The sequence below is a fragment of the Galendromus occidentalis genome, unplaced genomic scaffold (assembly GCF_000255335.2).
Source record: "Galendromus occidentalis unplaced genomic scaffold, Mocc_1.1 scf7180000077182, whole genome shotgun sequence".
Classification (NCBI taxonomy): domain Eukaryota; kingdom Metazoa; phylum Arthropoda; class Arachnida; order Mesostigmata; family Phytoseiidae; genus Galendromus; species Galendromus occidentalis.
Genome location: NW_003805170.1, coordinates 385839 through 402111, shown reverse-complemented (window position 1 = coordinate 402111; position 16273 = coordinate 385839).

The following is a 16273-nucleotide window of genomic DNA, read 5'->3' as shown; positions in this document are numbered from 1 at the left end:
TGCGTCTTCCCGGGCTTTTTTCATTTCTGCGACGCCGGGCAGCTTTCGAGCTGATACGTCGATCAGACGAGAACTGGCGATTGGAGACGATATCGAATATTTAGCGGCAGAAACCACCCGTCTCTCGCTGTCTCCAGCAACCCGATAGCGGCTCGCCTCCTCATCGGATCGCTCCGTAGGATCATGACAGGCTGTGGAAGGAGGAAAATCGCCGACGTCCTCGTTTTTCCCCGCGCATGTCACGGCATGACCAGAGTGCGACCAGGACACCACTTCAGTATTCTTATTCTGGGCCTCTCGCAATGGTGTATGAGCAAGAGTCGGTCCTAATGTCCCGAAGGTTCTTGTGAGCCATGATCCCGGATCGACTCACTTTTTTGATTTGAGAATCTTCGCACATTATGGTGTCCGAATCCATTGAAAGAGTCCCTCGAGGGTGAATTCGGAATGTGGAGCCCGTCACCGAGTCTTTTGGACCATCCGCCAGGCGCCGCCTCTGTGGAACGCTTGCCGGCTTGTCCGGCTCTTTCCCAGAACTCTCTCCACAGGACAACGTGTTTCGTTCTCCTGTCGATCCTCAGTGTGGCGTTCGTCTCCACGCAGGACTGCGTTTGCTGGCATCTGTGAGTTTGTGGCTCGTGGAAGAGCGTCCCCAGGGTGTTTTTGTGTGAGAATCTTGAGTGAACGTGAACAACACGGAAGTGATTCTGGAGAGTATCGTACGATTGGGAGTCGTGACGCAATGTGGATCTGTCGTGTGCAGTGTAATTATTCATGAAGTCCTCCGACTTGCGTGACTTCGACGAAATCCCCGACTTCCACAACTATCACCAACATGTGGCTTGAACGAAGTCTCGTTCTGATAGGCATCGCTTTGCTATCAGGTGAGTCAAATTATTCTGGAGTCGAAGGGGTCGGCCGGAGAGCCAATCGGCGCCGGATACCGGATGGGACTCATCGGATGATTTCCGTCAAGGAAGCTTCTGAGCTGGAATGAATCAGTGTGTGAGGGAAATCGACAGTCGATCGTACGACCGAGCAAAACCCGAATAGCTCGAGCCCGGAGCCGGAAACGTTCAATATATAGAAGCCGTGCGTCAAGAGTCGAGATCTCTCTCTATTAAATCCTCGAGTCTGACAGCTCGGCCCGTCTAATAAGTCTTGGCCCGAGGCGACTGTGGAAAGCGTTTTACAGTAGTTGGTCCCCGGGAACATTCATGCGCGGGACGTGTGATCGAAAGCTACAAATGTGAACAAGAGAGGTACCGAGTTCGATACTCTTTCCATTTTTCCCATCGCGGGCACTGCTCAGTAGCTTTCTTCTCTGCCATTCCTCCTCTTGAAGACTCAATGCGCTAGCTCTTATTCCGGGTATAATTTTCCTACTTCTTTTTCTACTTGAGATCTTCCCCGAGCCACGACCCGGGGTAGGCGGTCAGCGAGTCTGAAAAGTCTCTGAACTCAGCGCTCGAGTGCCCGATTTTTGGGGGGGAAAAATTTTCCGGGATCCCAGTGTGTGAGTCTCCGAAGAAATGCGGAAAACACTCGCCGTGATTTGAAAAAAAAATGTGTGGAGCCGAAGATTGATTCCAGATTCAAGAAGAGGAAGGGTTAAAAAAAGTTTTTCCGCGAGCCATAATAATCGATGACCGGCTGAGTGAGTGCGAGAACTCCGCCAGAGTCACCGGATACCCTCGGGAAGCGTCTCAAAATACGGAATCTCCGGCTACGGAACAAAGATTTTACTAGAACCCGGAGCCGTGATCGCATCCGCATGGACTCCTTGAGGAATCTCGATTGTTCGACTGCCGTGAGTGAAGGATCCCTCAAATGAATTCGGTATTCGAGATGAAGCATTCTAAAGAAGCGCGAGTATTCACGTTGGTGATCAATTTCGGGTTATAAGTCGTGATACGTTGCGTCCTCCGCCGGGAATGGGATCCGAGATGAATCACTGAATCACTGAAATGATTGTCGCAAGACTCTCTTCAATTCTCGTGTTTTGTGGCCATGGAGTAGAAATGAAAATAAATCACTTAACACTCTCTGGGCTAGGAGAAAGAAGCCAGGAATTCGCGCTTGACCATCGGCTGGGCGACCTCGACTCGGCGCCCTCTCGCAGACGAGAAAACCGAGATTTGTTCGCTCGACCCATGTCCTTTCCGGAAAAAAAATCGTACCCGGGCGAATGTGTACCCCCGCGCTCGTTCGGAACAGCTCCCATACGGAATGAGTTCCAAAACGCCCGACTCTCAGAATCCCTCTAAGCGAGCGCTACTCTTTGCATAAATTCAGTGCCAGCCGAAAGGCAAACAACTAAACAACGGGTCATACGAAAATACGAAAAGCGTCCCGCTGTTGCTGTTCCTCTATCATTATCACCGGAACTGCAAATTACTAGCGAGACGTATAAATTCATAGAAAACGAGCTGCGAGCTTCCTTGCTTGTTCCCCAGCGGCATTCCTCTAGGGAACGAGTGGCCGAACTTTCGGGAACTTCTGCGTTACGCGGACGCCTCTCCCGATCCGGAACTCAAGTTCCCGGCTCGCGAATCGATTCCGAGTGTGACCGATGGCGCGAATCGCGTATTCATAGCTATAGGGCTCTTCGTAACTTTGTTTTTTGCGAAGTAATCCCCTAGTCTAAGAAGCCTAATGAGATGAGCGGTCATCTTTTATTTTCGAGACTCTCGAGCTCTAGTACTTTCGAAACAGCCCCGTCTCGGTCCCGGATTCGAGTCTGGCCCCGCCCCGATGGAGCACTCACTCCACCGAGCTCGATAAGTTGTTACAAAACTCTCCTTGTAACAACTTCAGTCGAGTGTCGTCTCGGTCGTAGTCTCTTCTCCGAGATCAGAACCCTCACCGCTCGTCATGAAACTTCCCATTTTCTCCCACGGAGCGCTCTGAAATATAGGGAGGCTGATTTCTGTCCGAGACAAAGATCAGCTGAGCGTTTCAGAATTCGATCGGGCAGATCATACGTGTTTGACATGGATCACAACCCACCCAATATTTTTGATCAACTCGACTGATTCACCTCTAATATTTCGATGATTATAATCTGAATCGGATCATCGTTGAGCCAATCATCCGGACTTCTCTGATCGAATTGCGTCTCTAAAAGATCGAAGGAGAGGCGGTGGACTTTTGGGAAGCGAAGCGGAGCTTTGCATGATCGTGAATTCGTGATAATTTTCCGGATTGTTTGTCATCCCGTGAGTCTCTTCAGCCGATGCGTCCTCGATCGTGCCGTTTTGTCGGAGTGAGAATCTCCCTGTCGCTCTGCGTCGATGGTGTACCGAATACGGGCTCTCAATATATCGGCCGTTGCATTTCCCCCCGTCCGGCATCGGATGTTCGTTCATTTTTCCTCTCACCGCTTCCCGTTTCCGTCTTTCTCTGCTCGCTTCTTCCCCGGCTCCCGCTATCTCAATGATTCCCTGCCAGGTTCTCGAGTCCACCTGAAAGACGTTGACCTTGTTCTTCATAAAAACGTTCTTTGTGCGGTCGACCCGGACCGCTCGCTCTCGCAGCTCATAGAGAAGAGCCTATCTGTTCACCATTATCTTATCGATAATAATTGTGCCCCGATCCTTTGCCTCCTCGGAACTCCCCTCGTCCCTCGCACGAGCGGCACGTCGACCCGAGTCCGAGCGGCTGTCTGTCCGGAAATGGATTCTGCAGCCAGGAGTCATGATTGGAACAGTGGCGATGACATTTTTGGTGGTGGGCAACCAGTAGCCTGTTATTGGATATCTGCTGCATACGATGGACATCCTCCGTCTCCAGGAGATTCGTCTCCTGCTTTCGGGACGAAGAAGGGTCACATGCGCGGGCAGCTGACCGCTTGGATTGAATAGCGTGGTAGTCCGGCAGGGCCGAGCGACGCACGCACGGGACGACCCGATTCTCCCTTCGGAGGGACAGCCGTAATTGCTCAAAGTCGACCGGGCGTGTTCATACGAGTGATCCCTCACTGACTGGGCTGAATTGTACTAATTGATATCTGAACATAGCATCCGATAGATACAGCGCGGGTCGCTCGCTTAATATTGACACTAGCCCCGCTGGCGCCACGCTTCGTTTGGGAGGGTAAGGGGAACGGGAGGGTTCAGTCCCGGGCTACCTACGGCGACTATCCTGTCGATGACTCTGGAGTTTGGCGGGTAAAAGTGCCGAGAGTCGATCAGCGCTTCTGACGAGTGAAGTTTGAGATCGTCGTCGCTGACGTTATCGACAGCGTTCCGGACGATCCACGGAACGAAGAGAATACTTGACGAGCTGCGGAAGCTACGCATAATTGTTAGTGTACGCTCGATCACCTGCAGGCAAACTTGCGGCGGAGAGTCAGAGAAAGCAAGCAAGTAAACGAGCGAGCGGATGCGTTAGCTAGAGGAAGATAGAGGGAGAGAGAATGCGAGAGAAAAGGGAGAGAGAGAGTCAAATAGAAGTTATTGAAGACGCCCATCGTCATGGTACGGCGATTAACGCCCTCGGTCCGAGTGTGTTTCCTCATCATCCGCATCATCCGCGAAGGAACACCGTGGATACTCCCTCCCGTTCGCCTTCATGGACACGCTCCCGCAAGTCATTTTGATTTCCTGCATGAATCCATGCGTTCCTTTCCGGGCGAGACTCGAGCCGTTTGATACGAGGGCCCGGGCATCCCGAACGTGTCTCGGACCGAATAGGACTCAAGATCAACAGGAGAAACCCGATATCGAACATCGGCTCCTGTTTATGGTGAGGGGTTATCGGCCCTCCTGATCCTGAGGGAACGCGGGGCGAGCACTCCGTTGCAGAATCAGCTACGTGTCGAATCGAACAATCGCGCACTCCCCGCATATGGCGCAGGGGTGGGTCCGGATTTGTGATTTCTGAAATCTGGTCTCAGCTCGGGGTCTTTCTCGACCGACTCGACACTGATTCCTGAATCCGAGCATCCGTCTCTAGGCGGACGAATAATCAGAATGGACTTCGGATTTGCCGGGACTCGCACCTTGCCGCTTCGTAGGATCACCGCGCGGGGATCGGTCGGGGATTTCCTCACGTGATCGGTCCTTAGATGAACACGTCGTCGACGTAGCGATCGCATCCCAATGATGGTACGCTCAGACCAAGGAAGCGAAGTTCTTCGGTGACGATGCGAAGTACACGCTAACAACCGGGATGGATCGGGACCCCATGAGACAATGGGGCTGAAACTCCGGGAAGACGGAGTATCCTCGACAGCGAGTGGAATCGTCCGCCGATCCTCCCGAGTCAGGGGATGAGGTCGGCTACGCGACGGGGAAGAAATTTCGCAGCTCGCAGAACCGGTCGCGGCCTAGTCATTTCGACGCGGAGCCGACGAACACCACCGATAATGAAGCCTACTAATTGACACGCTGATAAACGTGCCACACGCCGTCCCCTGTGTACGTTTTCTCTCCGTTGGCCAACTGCCACGATGGACACGTTACAAGTTACAACGCAGGACACCTGTCGTACACCTTCTACACCATTTGCTCCGCTGCTCGTCTTACCATCACCGACACCCTAAGCGAGCCGCTCGTGGCCCCCCGCTGAGCAGCATGACGGGCGTTTTGCATCAATTTGCGAATTGAATCGCGAAGCAACGAACTTCATTCCTCGATTCGATGAGAATTCACCTCCGTGTTGCCCTTGGCGAGCTGATTAGGCGATGAACTCCACCCTGGGATCCCCGGAAAAATCTCAGAAGCATCGATCCTCGTCCCGGAAGAAAGAATCTCCGAAATGATCTGTCGACCCGCTCGGCTGGTTCGGATTTCGGCACGTTCGCGAGGGCACTTGGTCCCGCGACCAAAACGGCCGCGGAAAGGAAAGATAGTCGAATCACACCTGACGACGTACGTGCCTCGTATTTATAGCCGAGTTAGCGCCGAAAGAATCAGCTGCGGTCAGACTGCGTTAGCGTAAACGATGCCATGTTCTTCTGCGTTGTGTTGTCTGCGTTGTCCTGTCTTCTGAGGACAACACACGAAAACGACCGCCGCGGCGGGCCCTGACTGGCTTCCTGTTAAGATGGTCGAATGTTGAGAAGTCTGCTGGTACCCTCTGTGGCTCACGTACTACCTCTCGGGAGTGGGTCGATGTGGCGAGGCTTTCCCAGCGGGAACCGTATTTGAAAAATAAGATCCGCTCGAAAACAGCTCGGGCCACCTGGCAGACAGAAGCGAAAATTTCCATATCGACGGAGGACAAGTAGCCTCCACCGGCTCGATTCACCGAAAGGCTGTTCGACGGCGATGACGTCGACGACGGGCTTCCTTCCGCAAATACTTCCGACATCCTCGGGGTCACACGCGGCGGGTGTGAGCCAGAGGTCGATCGGTCGCAGTTTATATGGACCACGGGTCGGGAGTCTTTAGTGGAGCCACTTGCGAAACAATACATTGTTCGAAGTGGATCTGGCTCGGGAACTCGATGGTCGGCGGGTGGGTGGCCGGGCGGGCGTCCGGCCAGTCGGTGAATCGGTTGGGTGCTCGGAGCAGTCGGTTGGCGAGCGAGCGGGCGCGCTCGCGCAAACGGTAATGTATCCAGAGTTCTACCATCCATTAGGCGTGTGGCAAGGCAAGTTGAATTTACCCGGACCGCTATAGATGCATGAGGCTTGCTTACAAGCTCGTCCGTTTCAGAGTCCGAGGTCTGCCGAACATTGGCGCTCGGATGACGTACATACGTAGCTCATGGCCGATAGAGGACCCGGTGGGAGCGATCTGGAGTCGGCGAGAAACGGTCGAAATAAAGCTGCAATGCTAGAAGAGAATCGGAGTGCCCTTTACGTCCTGGTCACCACGCATTGATGATATGCACCCGTTACCTCCGGAAGATCTTCCGAACGGTATTCCCCGCGGCAGAAGACCCGCGATGGACGAAATTCGACACGAGATCGGCCTGCCGCAGTCTGTCGATTCCCCTAATCGTCGGGAACGGATCGCGGCGGGAGAATCTCGCTCAGCGGATGAACGAATGAAAACAGAGCGGAACAAAGTAGACGTGAACGCAACGCCGTAATAAAGTCGTGATGATACAACGTTAGCCACACCTAATCTCGGTTACTGTGGTCCGCTAAGCTCACTCGTAAGCTTCGTGAAGAGAATCCTCCTCCTGAGCCCTCCTGGCCGACTGAGATACGCCGCCGTATGGTAATGTATGACAGACCAACACCGCACCGGTGAGGGTGGCGGCGGGGCAGCAACACCGCTGCCTCCGCGGCTGCCCCGGCCGGCATCTTGGGCGATTGGACTACCGGGGCTCGACGCACTTGGCCGTTCCCACCGACAGTCGGCTATCGCGGTCTTCAATTTAGCGCGTCTGATGAACTTCCGCTCGTGAGTGACGCCTGCCAGCGCGGCTGACGAGAAGCTGCTACCCGCTGCAGAAATGCGGAGGTAGTCAACGAATTAATAGAATTCAACAGTGAGTGCGAAATAATGGACCATGAGTCGTGCTCCTCCGCCCTAATCGACTCCTCTTGTTTTTACTTGTCCAATTTTTTGCTCTATTCGTGCACGCTCTCTCTGTGACTGTTGCAGCATACTCGCCTGGAACAGAGTTTCCCCGGATCGTCATTTGACGTCCGTCATCGGAACCGTTTTCTGGTTTCGGCTGGGTCTCGGTCTGCAACCCCATACGTTCGATCAGGAACTTTCTCTGCCCAGTGTGTCGTCTGATCTCTCGAATCTTAGTGGACCGGGCCGATAATAATCTATGGCGCTGACGCTCAGCTGATGCTCATGACTCCATGGCTCAAGCGGACTCTGTGATTGACCCTAAGGCGAACGACCAATTCGTGTGATGATCGAAGGATGATCTCGACTCCCATTCCAGCTCCTTCCCGCAACGCTGTATGTTCGATTTCGGCGGAGAGCGAGGGACTAGCTAAATTCCGATGCCCGAAATGCGCGGAAATAAAACAAACAGGAGTAAGGAATACCTAGTCGTCAACTTGGGGATATCCGATGGGTTCGAGTCACATACTAACAGACCAGTCGCTGTCGCGAGCGACCATACGACCATCTCCGCGGGGGCGGATTCGAAAGCATCGAAGAGCATCGACTCCCGTCTTAGGCAGCTACCCTGATTTTGCCTTTCTCCCGACACTGAGCACTCCAGATTCGAGAGTCTAGCTTAGGCTTTCCTTCGAAGGCTTCGAGTCCGTGGAATTCCTAGCTCTGTTCGCACTTGCCCTTGATCATCCGGGAACATGAACACACTTCATCGTGATTTAATAATTGTTCATTTACTGACGCTTTACAATAGTACGAATAATTTCCCTCAAATCTCATGTCGCTGACAAGCCGCGCTCGACTCGGCGCAGACCATCCAGAGCCGAGCCATGGATCCAGTCGATTTTCACACCTCCCACGCGGTCCACGAACTGCGGTAGGGGTTCGAATAAATTCAATTAGGTGATAGCGAGTGACGAGGAAAATCATAGCTATCCGTGTCTCGCTTCGGAAATATCTTCTCACAACGAGTTCGATGTCCCGGACGCCATGGTAAAAGAGAGACAGGACAACGAAGATGTAGGTAGCGAGGACGCAGTCGAATTCATGGCCCCTTTCGGGCCGCGAGCTGCAAGCTGAAATACTCGAGAGTCACGAAAAATCGATCTGAGTCGGACTCCGGAAGTTCGAGACATGCTCACCTCGCTCGCAGAGTGTCCTCAGACCTGAGCGTGTGCGAGGCTGGAGCGAGCCGATCCAGCTCGTGGCCAAGCGGTAATAGTCGTTCAAGAAGATCACTTTCTGAAGCTCGATGAGCTCTTCTAGAGCCGCTATATCAGAAGACTCTTCCAGAATATCTCTACACCTCTCAAAGCTCAATATCCGATTCTTGCTCGGACGGAAACGCCTAGTTGCGTATACAGAATCCACGTCTTCGTGAAGGCAGTAATCTGCACCCCGTTCGACCAGCTCCTCGGGGCGGATGGCGTCCAGGGTTTGCCCACCGACACGAGCGCCTGGTCTATCCGAGAACCAAATCGCCCGACTGCTGTGAGAATCGCCATCGAAAACCACCGCTTTCTCGTAAACATGAAGTTCGTTCTCCACACTTTTCATGACGAATATCGCTGTCGATGGGAGCGGTCGACGAATTAGACGTCGTCGCCGTTGGGCGGTCGTAATCCAAGGGAGTGGTTGATCTATTCGATAGGGATTCGAGTCGATCCAAAATCATGCCATATCAATTCACAGGAGAAATACTCAGATAGTCGATACATTGTTTCCTCGCGTTGATCATGTCGTATCCTATTTTGGAGAGAGGCGTCTCATTGAGAATGCTCAACAGCTCATCCCTGATCACTGCACCGAACGTGTAAAAGACGATCGGTGTTCTCCCGCGGAGCTCCCCGGGAATCTCCTTCGTGACTCGGGAAATCGATTCCCTGCAAGAGTTTGTGATACCTAATTTCCACCGGTTGTTAGAACAATAATCTTTAATAATTTATGCCGGCATATCACGACACCATCTACCAACTCTATGACCGAAACGGAAGTATCATTTCTCCCCGTCTGGATGTAGTTGGCGGTTTCATTCTCGAAAGTGAGAAAATGAAGAAGAGTCTCGTTCTCATCGAAGGTCACAACCACCGCATAGCATCTGAGGATTATTTCGCGTCAGATGGAAGCAGAATAAAAATTCAAGTCCAGGATTCAAGACCTTGCGTCAACTGGATACTAACTCACACATGACGATCCCTGAGGAAGTGATACGACACAGCAACTGTTACGGCGGTCAGTGCCAGCAACCCGATGAGCGTGCAATACCTTCTGACTCCTGAGCAAGTCAAGCTGGTCTCCGAGCGATATCTGAAGACAGCGATCCCCGGAGAATCCTCGGCAACGCCTCCAGATTCCGTTCTGTCGTCAGAGCCCGAGGCTGAATGATGTTCAGCACTCAGATCTAAAGTCAAGACAGCGGGATTGCTAGCAGTTCGTCTACTTCGCATGATTAATGCTCGATTCCATAAAAAGCGTCCATGAGCGAGCTGATGCGGAGTTCGTGATCTCCCAACACGTAATTAAACGCCGGACGTCGGTTCGCGGGTATCGCAACATATTCCGAGAGATTACCTCATTGCTCCTGGAGTCTCGTCTCTTGTCTAATCGAGCCATGTCTGACGATCGATCGTGAATCATTCGACATCGATTTCGGCCTGCGTTTTCTGAATCTCGCATGAACTACTCACATGGACGGGAAGTCTGAGATATTTCGGACAATGGGAACTCAAATTACGAAACGTATCAACGAAGGACCTCCCGAGTATAAAAGCTGAATAGGTCTACGAAGGGCTGATAGCTCCAACACGTTGTCTTGCCACATGAAATGAATTCCGCGGATCCGAACGATCTGAGCACCATGTATTTATTCACACTGGATGTGGAACGTGAATGACCACGGCGTACTTCCGTTCCGGGCGGAACAGACGAGCGGACAAGCCACTCTCCCTCAAGCTCCGGAGAAAAACTACATGATAATTGACCCCGCGATTCCACCGGTCTCGCTCTCTCCAGCGCAGGATTCGGGGACTACGCATCAAGACTCCGCAAAGCCTCAAGAGCCGCGCCGTGTATCCAATTAATCGCCGGATCCATGAACCCATCCGCGAACTGTCGATCGAACACAAATGAGATTTTTCGAATGATGACTCTCGTCATTCTGCTGCGGCATGTCAGAGAATGGAGTACTCCGGAATTGAGGCGATACTCACGGCTATCTCGATATCCTGGTCCTCCGCCAAAAAATGATCGATGAGCACCGTCAGTGCCGTTATCTCGGCGCAGTCGAATTCGTGCCCGATTAAGGGTTTTCGTCCGCAGACTGGAACGGTGCAGAAATCGAATATAAGAGCGGGATGAGAGGGAGAAAAGGAATGAGACAAGGGTTTTGTTTCCACTCTAAGATCCGGATCGAACGCTATTTTACCGGTCTGAGCTATATCTTCCAAGCCTGAGCTGTGCCGCTCCTTACGCAAGCCGAGCCTATCGGCCATCACAGAGAAATCATTGAGAAGGAACAATTCCCGCACGAAGGGTCCGAACTGATATTCTGGCAGACGTCTCTGCAGGGCAACTTGACAAGCCTCGAATGAAACGCTGCGACCTTCGTCAGGTTTGATACTCAACCCTTCGAGATTGTATTCCACCGTTCTGTGGAAACACGCGTCGAGTCCTTTCTCTATCATCTCCGCTCGTCGGAGGGGGTCAACCACGTGTACAGCGGGACAATGAACCTGCGGAGGCCTGTCCTTGCACCCTTCTGTGTAGAATGCTATCAGCACACGTCTCGAGTCCGAACTGAATGCCGCGGCTTCTTGACCCATTTTCATTGTGGCATTGAGACTATGCCACAGAAACCGCGCTTCAAGAAAAGCTGAGAGTTAGAGGAATGACGCGAGACATCAAGCGTGAAGGCAACGGAATATCTCCAGCAATTCCCGAATAGAGGTTCCGATCCAGACGGGATGAGTACCCGCGGTCAAGTTGAAGAAATTCACGTCCAGCTCCTTAGGAGCGGAAAACCGCGTCGTCTTGAATTCTGCGGAGATCTCTTGAATGAAAGTCTGATTGACCTCTGACAGATTGTAGAATCGAAGGGGTGTTCTTGGGCGGATGTCTTCGGGAATTCTCCGAGCAGCTTCGTTCAAGAGCGACCTGGGAAGGGATCATTGGGAGAATCAACGGCTTCGGGGAGAGCGATCATCGGAATACTGGCATTATTTTCGTACGAACTTGAACTCTCTTATGTCGTCACTCCGATTACTGGCAAGTCTTTCTGCCGTTTTCAAAATCAAATTTTCTTGATCCTCCTCGAAAGTGAAGACGTGCAGAACGGGCTTTGAATGATCCACTGTCCATATCAGGGCGCACCTAATGGTGCCGGCGTCCGGCGCGACTATAGGTTCTCGCGAAGTCCTGTGGAATCTTCGAGGATTAGAATGAGGTAACATAGTCGTTCCTCCCTGAAGATCTCCACTCACTTGCTGAATATTGGCCCGACAAGCCCGACGATCGCCACAATGATAGAAATGGAAATTATCGTGAGCAGGCAGTATCCGAGCTTCTTTCTGTATCCTCCCTCGACAGCAACGGTATCATGAGGTGAGTTTTCGCCAAAAGTTGCCTTGATATCGACATCTTCAACGAGATCTGTCCCTTCGCCCAATGGGTCTTCGATGCCCTCCGAAAACACGCCGCCGGTCGCGTTTCGGGACTGATATCGATCCGATTCGTCAAACATGCCATCGACTCGTCATGCAGTCGGTGAATTCCGAAGCACAACACGTTAGCCGACACTCTTCGTTGTCGGAATGCAAAAGGTCTCCATAAGACTCCTCATAGGGTACGCGCGGCGATCGGCGATCATTCCGTCATACCATGCGAGAGCGATCCGCTGCTTCCGTCAGACCGGTAGACTCAAACACGTTGGGTTTGAGAGAAGTTCACATACGCACATGTTCCAGAGTCCAGAGGCCTCGGAGAGGGACGCTGCCGGTCCGAATCTCTTGATCGCATCTCATCAGATTTCATCGGAGGGAGTTTGATGGGAGAAAAGGCCCAATCCCGACATCTTAGGTTTAAAACATAGAGCAATTCTTTATTTCAATAATTTAGTTTCCCCTCAATAGAGAATCTCCCTCCTTGTTCAATGTGGGGGTTCTCTAAGGAATCAGATGAGCCCGAATGATCTATCTAATGAAATTGCCGACAAGTTCGATATGCTTCGAAAAAAGAGGAATGCAGAAGTCACTGCATTACGACTGACTTTAGCTCATCGATTCTTCATCGCTCGAGCTCACTAAGCAGCGCCATGTTCCTCTGAATATCATTCACGGAGCAGGGTAGGTGGTGAACGAGCCTCGAATGTTCCAGAAGCCTTGATCGGAGCAAGAAATTCGCTCCTCCGTGATTTGTATCAGTGAATCAGGGACAGAAAACCGAGCCGAAGAATTCGGAAAAGGCACGGGCTTCTGAGTCAGTGGCGGGAGGCAAGATGGCGATTGAGATGAAGATGACGAGGAGAGGACCAAGAATTGACGCGAGAGCTTCATACTTGGCTCTCTGTTCGTAAGCATAGTCTGTATTCTCTCGCGCGTGCCAAATGGCTAAGCGATACCCGACCCCGAAAACGGGAGAATATTTGGAATGAGAATAATTCGTCCGCAGACACGATCGAGATGATTCCCGGGAAGTTGCTTTTCTTGTGCAGACTCGATTCAGCTAAATCAGATGTATTATTCATTCACACTTATCCACTTCGTTCCGTGATCAAGGACACGGGCACCAAATGAAATCTACGGAGATTTCGGGAACTCTTCTTCAACCCCTTGCTTTTGCCGAGCTCAAATCGATCAGATTCAGTAGTTCGAACTCTCGTTCGTTCTATTCGGGAACTTTTATCTGCACTATATTTTCATATAACACGGGGAAGCGATTTGAAACAGCCATTTCACATCGATTGATTGCGTCCCAATCTTCATGATCTCAATGCGAGATCCCTCGGGTTCTCGGGACTGCGCGAAGCCCAACATATCAACGCAGATTCTCAGAGCTCGGAAGTCGTCATAGCCTGGTCTCTAAAGCTCGTATCTGAGCGAGGGCCAAACCCCCAATCCAGTTGATTTTCACACCGCGAACTCGATTGACAAACTGCGGAGCGAGAGTGAATGATAGGATCATCGGCGCTCGTTTCTCCTCACGAATGCACAGACTTTTTGCTGTTTATGTTTCCCTAACATAATATCCTAATATTTCCTCCCCCATTGGGAGTCATACCGATATCTCGATCCCTTCGTTTTTCGACAGAAAATGTTCGAGAATCAGGATCACAGTCGAAACTTCAGCGCAGTCGAACTCATGGTCACGCCCGGGCTCAACTCTGCAAACTGAAATACGGCGTGGAATTCCTCGCCAATAGTTATCGGAGGCAAATGAGTGCTCGACCAAGATTCACCAGAAGGAACTTACTTCTCGCGGCCAGCCCACGCAGGTTTTCCAGTTTTTGAGGACCGAGCATGTCGGTTCGTTTGGCTATCGTGAAGAAATAGCTCACGAGGAATAACTTCTTCACGAAGGGCGCGACGCGCTCATCCAGTGGTCTCAGGTCGAGTCGGTCTTCCCGCAGAGCGACCATACATTTTTCGAGACTCGAGAACCTGCTCGCATTCGGTAGAATAGAAACATCCTCGAGATCGATATCTACTTTCCGGTGGAAGCACGACCCGAGACCTTTTTCCACCATATACGACCGCCTCAAGGGCTCGAGTCTCTGAGTGTGAGGGCAGAAAGGCGATACCAATTCGAAATGAGCACATGACTCCGTATAGAACGCCACGCGGACGGAATGAGCATCGGCTTCGAACACCGCCGCTTCATTGCCAAGCTTCATCACGTGGTTCACGCAGAGCCATACGTTCCGTGCTGGGAATGAGCAAGGAAACGATGGTCATCGCCTGAAAATTGCCACCCTATCGTATTTCCTGGTTCTATCGTACTGGAATCGTGATTTCACCTGCGTCTTTGGCTTCGATCGCGACCTTGGACTCGAAGTCCTCCCTCAACAACAGTTTAGTTTTCCGAAACTCGTGAGAAACACTTTGAATGAACATCAAGTCCAATGGGAACAAAGTGTAGAATCCTAGCGGTGTCTTGTCGTGCAGTCGTTCGGGGATCTCCTCGAGAGTCTTCCTCAAGGTGTTCCTGCGAGTATTCTTTCCGAGGCATGACATTTGATTTTTTGATTTCGATTGATTCATTGCTTGATTCATCAATTCCTCATATTTTCCCACTGGCCCTACGAAAATGAACTGACGATCCCTTTCTACTCACTTGATGCCTTCGATCCCCTCTCTCTGTGGAACTTGTCTCGTGATCACTCTCACCAGCGTCAAATTCCCACCGCTTTCGTTCTTGAATTTGAACGTGCTTGCCACTGTCGTCTCGGTGCCTTCCGTCGTCCAGATGATTACGTAGCGTCTTCGCTGACCGGAAATATTTCAAAGAATGGCGGTATCCCGTATAATAGGATTATGTATGTGTAGAGGGAGCGCTACGGTACATACAAGTCATCTGGAGCCCGAGAAATCGATCCATCGACTAGCATGAAGAGCAGCCAGGGAAAGATAATGAGCCACGCAAGAGCGAAATACTTCAGCGCGCGGTTGGGCTTCTCTTCCTGAAACCGAAGTGTAGACGTTCACTTCTTCGCTTCCAAGGGAACGAACTCCAATATGCGAGAAACGCCCGCAGTCTGCGTTGTACCCATCCAGGACCGAAAGTCGTACTCACAACCGGCTCATCCAAATCAAGCACCGACAAGGTCTCAGATTTTCCGCTGAGGTCCATTTCTTGAGCGACACAGAGACTATTCGTTCACTTTCCATCATTGACGATACCTCCCACGTGCTGTGGTGTCACATCGTCGAACCGCTAAGGCCATATCGAAATTTCCCCGATGTAAGCCAGCGGGATCGAGAAGAATTCTTCTCTCCCATTCGATGGGATGTGAGAGAATCGTGAAGGAGCGGACTATGAGAATATTTCCGACGAGAATTAACGTGTGAAACTCTATTCTCGAGAAGGTCGATAGTCACATTCGCTTAGGCCGCTGCTGGAGTCTGGTGAGCTTCAGCGGCGCCAGCATCCCGGAACGCGAGGTGCTCATCTCACAATTTCCAGCAATGCCGAAATATATCACCGATAAATTCCGAGTCTCCGACCGGCTTCGACTGCGGAGACATTCACGAAGAGCTCAGGAGCTTCTGTGGCGCGTTCCTAAACGGGACCGACCGGAGCTGTTGATTTAAATGGTCGAGTGGACTTCAGGGAGAGAGGCACGTATGGGGTTCCAGATCGGGCATGGAGGGTCACGAGCATTCATCATTTTACTGCAATTCTTAATTGAGCCTTATTCTCATTGCCGGTGATCTTCGCGGTAGCAGTCATCCGAACTGTATCCGAACGGCACAGCTCTCGTCTGTGCTCGCTGAGCGCATAGACATATATTTATGACAAGTTGTTCGCTCCCTTGTTTCTTCTTGACGACGCCTCTTCGACCGGGTCGGCCGATCGCTTCAAGGGGCAGTAGGCAAGAGAGGACGAATACGGCCCGGAATCCTTTCGACCGAGTCCCACCGAGACAAGATATCGACACACAAACGTTTCCCCTTCGTTTCCCAATTTCCATATATCAGCGGAAACCCTCCCGTGGCGAGGTCTCCGCTCTCGGTGAGTTTCCTCTC